This window comes from Pteropus alecto, unplaced genomic scaffold (genome assembly GCF_000325575.1).
Source record: "Pteropus alecto unplaced genomic scaffold, ASM32557v1 scaffold17, whole genome shotgun sequence".
NCBI classification, from domain to species: Eukaryota; Metazoa; Chordata; class Mammalia; order Chiroptera; family Pteropodidae; genus Pteropus; species Pteropus alecto.
In genome coordinates, this window is record NW_006440645.1 from 11461066 (window position 1) to 11471608 (window position 10543).

The following is a 10543-nucleotide window of genomic DNA, read 5'->3' on the forward strand; positions in this document are numbered from 1 at the left end:
CATAAAAACTGATCACCAAAGCCTGATTTATTCAAATATCACCATAAACTTTTCAACATTGTTATCAATCGATGCAGATTTAAATGTTAAATTTTAAAAGAAGTTATATTTACATACAAGTCATTTTATTTTTTTGCTTTGTTCGTTTATCTCTAAAGTATATATGTTAATATATTTTTGGCGTATTATGTAAAAATGTGTAGATCTACATCATTGTCACTGCTTATTAAATTAGGAGTGAAACTGTAATCTATTAGAGTAAAAGAGAAAGAGAACATTTCAATCAATAAACTGAAAGAAGCCACTTATTGAAGTGCTGAATTTGATGAAGGACAGGACAGAAGAGGAAGTTAGGGAGGGAGACACCCATCCGATAGTGGAAGACCATGTTAAGTTAATCAGGTGAGTCATCAAACATAGTGAATATGAATTGAAAAAATCATGTTTGCATTTTATTTATTTATTTTATTATTTTATTTTTATGTCTACAGCACCTGGTCTTCCTAGGTGGTCTCCCATCCAAGTACTAACCAGGCTTGACCCTGCTTAGCTTCCAAAATCAGTCAGGATCAGACACGTTCAGGGTAGCATGGCCATAGACATGGTTGCATTTTGGAATAATATGCTAAAATGAAATGAAAAATTTCAATGATCAATGATAAAACACTATTTTACGTAGATAAGAAACACATTGACAAAATCTCTTTACCATTTATTATAAATAAAAGTATCTAATTTACTAATATGTGATTGTCTATTAGAATTTATGTCAAAAATAAATGATTATTAAAATTCATATTAAAATTATTGCAAATTAGTTATATAGTCCCATAAGCTATTGGTTAATAATATTTTTAATTAAAATGGAGGAATGTATTTATTGCTAAGTATCATCCTTCTGGATATCTTAATCACTACCATCCATGGAGCTTAAAAAATATTACTGGACCTAAACTCAGATATTCTGATTTAGTAGTTCTTGGAAAAGTTTAAAAAAAATTTTTTTGAAAGAAATAAACTAATATGATAATCACACAGGCTCATGGACACAGTTTAGTGGTTAGTAGAGGGTAAGGGTGGAGAGTGGGGTAGGTAAGGGTAAAGGGGGTCAAATATATGGTGACAGAAGGAAATCTGACTCAGTGGTGAATACGCAATGCAGTATACATATGACACATTATTGAATGGCACACTTGAAATCTATATGATTTTATTAACCAGTATCACCCCAATACATTTAATTTAAAAAATACATAGTTTTAAACAGTAACTTAGATGATTCTAAAGCATAAGAGATTTAGAAAGCATAGCCGTAGATAATGCTTTCAGGTCAATGAAAGAAAAAAAAAGCTATTAAAATGACATATTTAATAGGATTCACTTTTTTTGGTAATAACTCCTATGTGTCTCTTTCAAGATTTAGGTATACAAATAAAATAAATGAGATACAATGGCTCGTTTGGAACAAGACCCAATGGGGACCGGAAATGATTCTCCTTTGAGCAAAGTGAAATCTAAAAAGAAAAAGATGGGAGTTCCCAATACTCAAATAACAGTAAATAGATTTTTCATTCCATGGTGACTGATGGATACATGGTAGAATAAGATATGCATTTGAGAGCAATCAAGAAAGGCTCCTATCCATCTGGGTAGCCAATCACGACAATATAGCTTTGAATCTAAAAATGGTTGGTATTTTAAAGGTTTTCAACTGAAATATCAGAATGATTTTTTTTTTTTATATATAAATGAAAGCTAAATGGGAACTATACATTTCTTTTTCTAGATCTAATATTCTCAGAAATAGAATTTGAGGAAATAAGGAAAAGAAGAATTTGCCAACTTCATGTACAAATGACTGATTAATATTTAATGACATAAATTAATTATATAGTTGTTTGAACAGTTATTTTTCTATTTTTTGCAGATATTATGAAAATTGCCAAAGGAAGCCTATTACAGACTATGCGAGTAATGACCTATGAGTGCCCAGGCTTGGATGGTCATTGCGGGGATAGAGTTAGAATTCATAATGTCTGACCTCACACCCCACCCTTTACTATTTATTAAAAATATACTGCCACCAAATATTAAGCCCTAGAATCTTTCAAAAGAACTCTAATCTAAGATCTGTTATTATCTTCTAATCGGGAAATTTATTTTATTAACGAAATTCAGCAGCACTTTACACAGAATCTTCTAAGTAGAATCAAAAGAAATAAAGTTCAGAAATAAAGATATATTAAAGTATTTGATTTCCCTTTTAATGATATTATAACCCTGGAGGAGTTTACACATAATTTCGGCTTTTCATTTTCCTTCTCTCTACAATAAATTCAGTAAGTACACCCTTTTCACATGTTGTTTTTCTAGTATAATGGATTATGCATATTAAACATTTTATAAATTAAAAGAGATTATTAAAATAAAGCAGAAAATGAATTTAAAGCAGATATTCTAATTCTTTTGAAATTATTAATAAAATATCTTAAGAATTAACCTGAGTTCATAAACCAAGTTACAAAACTACAGCTTTTTAGTGAAAACATAAAGTTGACTTTAAAATATTTAATTCTAACAATTTGAATCACTTTTATTGTTTCTATTGGCAAAGTACTTAAAAATTTTATATTTAGCATAATAATTTTTAATCCATAGATATTTTAAGAAGCTGGGTAAATAAAGTATATTCAACAAATATCAATGGAATCTAAGTAAAATTTAATTAGAACTTTATTTTAATAATTAAAGGTTTCAAAATTCAAAAAGCATGTGGGTATTTTGCCAGCCCAAACTGAGTTCTTCATATTAAAATTGTTATTAAATGTTAGCTAAATATGCCTTTAATTTTATTCTTAAAATGACACTTGGATCGCACATATATATGGATATATAGGGGTGTGTGTGTGTGTGTGTGTGTGTGTGTGTGTATCCATATATAGGTACCTATATATCCTATATATCCATATATATATATATATATATATATACCTATATATCCATATATATACACATACATATACATACATACATATATATACACGGATACCTATATATTTGGATAGATAGATATATATATATACCTATATATCCATATATATGTGTGTATTACGAGAATAGGTAATTATGCACGCATGTGTGTGTGGTGTACATATTTCCCTGATTCGTCTAGCATTTCTGTCTGTGGAGTGTCCTCTTTCTGAAGCTTTTGTTTTGGTCTTTAAATTTAGGTTTCTGATAATCTGATCCAAATGTATTTTATTACATCTTTACCTCCTAATTGTCCTCTCCAAGCCACACACACACACACACACACACACACACACACACACACACACACACACATATATTTCAGTGTTTCCCTTTATAGCAAAACAGGTCAGAATAATCAGTGAACACATTGACAATATGCAATGTAAAATTCTAATAATATAGATCACTGTGAGTTCTTTAAAAATGTTTATTGAATTAAAAATCCGTGTTTGAACAGACTTCTAAATTCTGACACCAGACTTTATCTAGAAGCTTCAAAGTATAAAATGCTATTTTCAGATCCATCTTCCCTTCCACCTGAGAGACTTCCCAAGTGTAATGAGACAAGACTCCAAGGCAGCTCTCTTGAAGAGAACACTGAGCATTCGAATGGCATAGGCAAAATAGAGAAAAAATTGTAAGTATAAATTTGTAAAATTGTGGTTTAAGCAAAGTTAAACAGTTTTCTATCCTGGAGAATTTATTTCTTAGAGCACTTATTATGCTATTGTATATTATACATCTCAAAGAATCATAATGCATATTTTTCAAACTAATTTCCCAGGAATTTATTTTTCACGGAACATTTCTACGAGGCTACAGTTGAGCTGAACACACTTTGGGAAATGCCACTCTAAAGGCAACTGAATTATAGGGGAAAAAAAAAAAAAGAATGCTTTGTCAGCATCCAGATTCTGATGTTAGAAAGACTAATTAAAATGTCAGATGTTTCGAAAGCGGGTGACAAGAATAATTATTCTTGTTGAAAAGCAAGAGAGGGAGAGAATGGAAAGGCAGTGAGGTGTACTAGAATGAATAGTATGATGAGTTAGTAGACCAAAATTCCAGTCCTGACCTGAAATAAATAGGCTATATGATATTGTGCAAACTACTAAACAAATGTGTGTAATGTTTAAAAAAAGAAGCTTAGTAGAAAGATCTCCAAGGTCTCTCCCGCTATTTAGTTAACTTAAATACTTTAGTCACTGGAACAAGTTATCACAGAATGGGAATAATGTGTAAATTAATGTACGTCTAGTCATGGATCAAAGACCTATGCAAAGTTAATTCTTTTTTATGAGTTATGAATTTGATGTTAGATTAGAGAGGACTCTAATCATGCAAGCATAGTCAAACCAAAGATAAGTTAATAAATGGCAAGAAGCAGGATTTGTAATGTGATACCTTCACTTTACTTAGGTTGCAGAGAAATAGTTTGAAAATTAGTAATCTCTGCCCCTCTCCCGCCATTTTCTTCTCTTTCCATACTATTCCTTAAATCATTGGTCAGTGGATGACATCTTTAATCTTTGGAAAACATGTACTTAAATAGCAGGGTAATCTTTTTGAAATATTATTATTTTTTTTTTTTTTGTATCTTCAGTCCTTCTTTTTACTATTACAGTAAAATTAAAGAAAGAAAAACTGGATTTGAGTAAAGCTAGCAACTGGCGGATTTACTGGCGGCTTTTCTGTTTTCATCACCTGCCCTTTTTCTTCACTTTCCTCAGGCTCAGAAGACTTTCTATTCTCTGAGGAAACCATACTCTCCACCGATAAGTGTCACAAACACTTTTTTATGGGTCTGGTCCTGGGTTATCCTGTCCCGGGAAAAGTATTTAGGAATCAAAATCTAACCTTATTACGCTTTATGCTCTGTCACCTCTTTTATTCTGACACAGTGTCTCGGCTTTTTTTGAATGAGAGGGATAGTAGTAAGGAGAAGGCTACATAATTCACCTACATAATTCTAACATAATTCTACATAACTTCATATTTACCTAAGTAATCTACCACATAATTCTAAGTATATTTTGTAATATATCGACCTTTACACATGTATCTTTTAAAACTGGGTACACAGTAGGTGTGATGACATATCTAACAAAAGAATTGCTTTTGTAAAAGATATTTGTCTTGTCATATTACTAATTTTTAAAATCGTTATTGTTATCTACTAAAAGGAGTTGTCAGGAGCCCAGACATAAATGGATAGTTGGCTTTTTTCCCCCTAAACTCTCAAGCTATCTGAATAAATTTTGTTACTCCTTAAATGTCACAGTCAATTGAAATGTTTATAGAAAATTTTACACTGCATGAAGGAAAACACACAAATCAGCTAAAAATGTGGGCAAAATATGAGTAATGCTTGATAGTATGTTCAGAATTTTTATGGATGCTGTGTTAGCCATCATGCTATGTAATGCCTAATACCCACAGATTCTGAAAATTGTCTTATCATGAATATATCTAGCATGTGATACTATTTTTCTCTGGCTAGTAATCCTGCATTTTCAACTCTTAAAATAAATTTACTAGTGTATTGATTCAGATTGAATTTTCCTGTTTAATCAGCTTCAAATTTACACACTAATTAAGATAGCAATAAAGTAGAATATCTATTATGTTTAAATCATTCTATGGCCATGATGTTAGTGCAGTGAAGAGGTATGAATTCAGTTCACCAACAGCTATCATCTGAGGGAGCAGAGGTTATAGTAGACTAACAACAGTCCCCAGGCCTATCTCTAGGTTGATTTTTGAAATTCAGAATCTGTCTTTATTAATATAACAAATATGTATTTACTGCTTCTACTACCACCACTGCTGATACCTACCATCACTGGGCTGTGATTTCCCAGGTTAGTGATAATTGTGTATGTACCTCAACTCATGTATCTCTTAACAAAGACTCTTCTTTCTCTTTGCCCGACTGAATTTAGAGTATCACAGAAATTCTATATTTATCCTAAAGAAGGGTATATATGAGTATATGCCTAATTTATCACTATCTGACAAATATGAACAATGGGAAATATGTCTCTGTGTGCTATCAAAAAAGGATTGAATTGTTAAAGTCAATGCAGGGAAATTATAGATTTTATCCTCCATCAGGTTTACTAATGATTCAAAGGTTACAGGCATGGATTTATGCACAGATGTTACATGTTTCTCCTGGAGAAACCTCAAAGAATATACTGTAGCTTTCTTAAAAAGCTATCTTCCACATTTTTACTTTGTGAATAAACAGACATGTTTTTGAATTATATATGTAAAAACATTACCATATTTCTGCCAAATTTGCAGAAATTATCTAGCTGACCCTAAAATTAATATGAAAATGCAAGTAACAGAATAGTAAAAAGTAATCTCGAAAAGAAAAACAAAGTTGTAGCCTCACTTCTGATTTTAAAACTTATCACACAGCTGTAGTAATCACTGTTCCAAGCCCTGGGGATACAGCATTGAAGAAAGCAGACAAAAAATTCCTGCTTGCAAGGAGCTTTCATTCTAGTGAGGAGAGACAGATAAAAACAGAATCATTACGTGAAATAGAATACTTGAAGGAAGTGAATGCTATGAAGAAAAATAAATCCAGGAAGTTGGAGAGGGAGTGCCAGGTGGTCACAGAAGCCTTCAACTGAGAAGGTGACATTTGCATAAGACTCACTTGAGGTTACTTTTTTAAAATATAGGTTTGTAAGAAAAATACTTCTGACCTTTCAGACATGTAACGAGGGAACGAGTAGTTCACATATTTGAATGAATAGTGTTTCATGTTTGTGGAATAGCAAGTGTTGAGTCCTTGATTCGAGAACTTTTGTGAAATGTTCTAGAAAGTCAGAAAGGTTTGGTGTGACAGGAATGGAGAAAAGTTGGGAAAAGTGTTGTTTGAGCCATAATGTGCTCAAGAGCCAAATAACGTGTGGACATACAAATGAGAGTAAGAAGTTCCCATTTAATTCGAAGGGTTTTGAGTAGCCATGTAAGTTTTCTGGGAAGAAATGGCATAATATATGCTTATTCTTCAGAGATCACACTTCCGCATAGAGAACGTACTATGTATATATGGAAATGCGTTAAAAGAGAATGGAAAAGACCAATTAGAAAGCAACTTTAATAGTCCACATGTAAGATATCGGTGACGTGTGAGTGTGAGATGGAGAAAGAGCACAAAATTGTTGAGAATAGAGATAATACTTTGAAAATCCCATTTTGAGAATTATCATGATTTTCATATTATTGAATATTAATCACGTAAATTACTGTAACTCGTTTTACTTTAAAAGTTTACAAAAAGAATTAAATGTTGTTGCTCAAATTTTACATGGAGTTATGATTTTTACATAGGGTATACACATACATATACACATGTATTAAACATTTTGCTGTAGTTAGTATGGTAAACATTAAAATCTTTATGAAATACAGTGAGGCCTAAATGAATACAAAAAAAATAGCAGTTTTTTTTTTTTAAACTTTGGTGTTTGAAAAAAGTATGATTAAATTTTGAGGAAAATTATGTATTGGCAGACTTGTGCTCCAATGGCAATGTTGAAGAAAATACACTTAAATAAATAGCATCTGTTTGAGACAGATTATATGACACTGAGTTACTTTGTTTGTTTTTCTTCTTTTTACTGTATTTCATACATGGTTTTATGGATGACTAAAACAGAAATGAAAATTAATTCTAATCTACATTAAAATAAATATTCATTATCCAACTAAAATAAATGGCAATTGAATTAACTATTCTGATGCTTTAAATGATTTGTTCATTCACTGACAAAATAGAAACATCTGAAATTCTGGCACTACTGTTTAAATGACAAAGACATACATTACTGTGGATATGCTACCATTTTTTTTAGGTTGCATTTTATGTCATTATAGTTCTAGAATAAGAATAATGACAATGAATTATAATTTTGGAACTTCCTTATTTTATAAAAGCATGAAATCATCAGAAAGATATGTTGGTTTATAAAATATAGTTAATTAACAATTTTAAAGTAAAATTACATCAATTTATCATTTCCATAAGAGTGACCATTATTCATTTACTTCATTTTATCTGTTTTACATTCATTATTTTTGTACCACTGCTGTATGAAAGATTATCATGTTATCATGTTGCTTTTATACCGTTTAAAGGGACCTGGTAGAGGAGAGGGAGAGATGAATAGGCAGAGCACAGAGGATTTTTAGAGCAGTGAAACTACTCTGTATGATATTATAATGGTGGACACATGTCATTATACGTTCATTCAAACTCATAGAATGTACAACGTGAAGAGTGAATTCTAATGTAAACTATGGACTCCAGGTGATAATGATGTGTCACTGTAGATTCATCAATGAATTGTACCAAGTGTTGTACTCTGATAGGAGATGAGGCTTACGGGAGAGGCCATGCCTCTGTGAGGGCAGGGGGTATACAGAAATCTCTGTACCTTCAGCTCCATTTTGCTGTGAACCTAAAACAGCTCTAAAAACTAGTTATTTTTTTTTTTTTTAAAAAGAGCTGGTGTGTGTAACCATAACTATGACCTCATATTTGTGTTGGCTGACATTCAACCATTGATAATGCATTTTGCCTACAGAAATAAGCTTTGGGAAACTTAATTGAATTATATATTTCTTTATAAACATCTAAAATATAGCAAACTGTATGTAATTTATTGAATCCTGCTGTTCTGAAGACATACAAAGTGACAGTGGAATTTTTCTCCAACTGGTTTATCTGACAGCAGATTAAAAATGCTTATCTCCTCAGATAAATGTTACAATGCAATCATCAATATACTGTCAAGATATCATTAAATGCATAATGCTATCTCATCTGTTTGCAAAAAAAGTTTGGCATTACTAATGTTCTATAAACTTCATGATATAGTGTCAAATAAAAAAACAATCAGTGAAAGTTATTCCGAGCTTTTACAGATGAATGTGATATCTTCATATTTATTCTCTGCCAATGCAGACTGCTGGAAAATGCTGATAAACCTACAAACATTACGGACATTAACGAAACATCATTGATAGAATTTTAAAGCATATCACTTTTCCATCAGCTTCTGCCATAACAAGTTATAATGATTAAGAGTTTCTGATGTTTTGCAAAGATGATTTTCATCTAACCATAATCATTTCTATCTTTGTCCATATCTTATTCCATTTCTTCTCAATTAGGAAATCTCTCAAAATATTCTCTTAACGGGATTGTTATAGAATTTCTCATAATAATGAATTGAATTGTCAGTTTTTTTCCTTAATATTAACTTTACAGTCACTGATATCGACCAGTAATGTTTTAGCAGCTGCAACACAACAGGGGAACTATTAAGTTTCTCTCAGTTTACCTTATTGATCTCTCATGCAGAGCATGGTTTGACTGAGGTGCCATCACTTCTTTGCTTGATCAGCCTCTGCCTTCACGCTTCCATTCTTTTCTTCAACTAACAGTTTTCACACTGAATAAGACTTAGCAGTATAAATCCCGTTAATTCATATCTCACAACTCCCTTGATTATCGTTCTCTCGCTAACTCAGCAATACCTAAGTGAAAATGATTAATCCGGCTCCCATGCTAAATTCGGTGTCCTGTAAAAACTGAGTATAATCTAAATCTTTGACCTTCACTTCCCGCTGTTTCTTTTCTCAAATTCTACACTCATTCACACCGAACTACTTTTTATGGATATGAACTGTATTTCCACAACTCAATACCTTTACTCGTTACTGCTTATAACTGAAGTGCTTTTTATTTCTAGGAAATATCTTACTATTTGTCAAACTTGAATTAAATTGACAGTATCGAGTTTACCTCAGACCTCCAATTCTCTATGGTTAAATTAATCTCTCTTTTTTGCGTATTCCAAGGACATTCTCTTCCAATCCATCCACCCTGTATTATAGGTCATTTTTTTTTTCCCAGTAAATGTTTTCCTTTCTAAATTGTGAACTAATTAGAATAGGAGACATATCTGACTCATATTTGAATGCTCCTTACTCCGGGGAAATCTCTTGCAATTAATTATCGTTGCATAGAATAGAAAATATATTTATTATATTATTGTCATTATTATATTGTTGCTTTACATTTAAGAGCCTTCTTAAGTTGAAGTTTGGAAGATTTCAAAAATTATTAACTTTTTGTTAAATGTTTAAATATCTTCCTATTAGGCAAAATATTAGGCCTCTCTTGCCAAATGTGAGAGATACAATAATCCAAGAAAAGGAACATTCATCCGTTCAATTTGGCAAATTAAAGACAGTTCAGGAAAAGTTAAATATTAATGACATAGAAAACAACTTTTCCATTCTTAATTATCTCTCTGTTTTGTTTTGTTTTGTTTTGTTTTTAAATTCAAGCTTAGGTAATTCTGTTCATTACTCATAAATATATATTATTCAATATCTCATACAGACCTGACAATATGTTAGCAATTTGGAATATCATATCTTAAAAAAAAAAAAAAATTGGCCTTCAAAAAACTTAGAATCT

General features: G+C 31.3%; 1 pseudogene; it reads right to left on the reverse strand.

Moving 5' to 3' along the window:
• Nucleotides 1-482: 482 nt before the first annotated feature.
• Nucleotides 483-601, reverse strand: LOC112484618 (annotated as a pseudogene).
• Nucleotides 602-10543: the final 9942 nt, after the last annotated feature.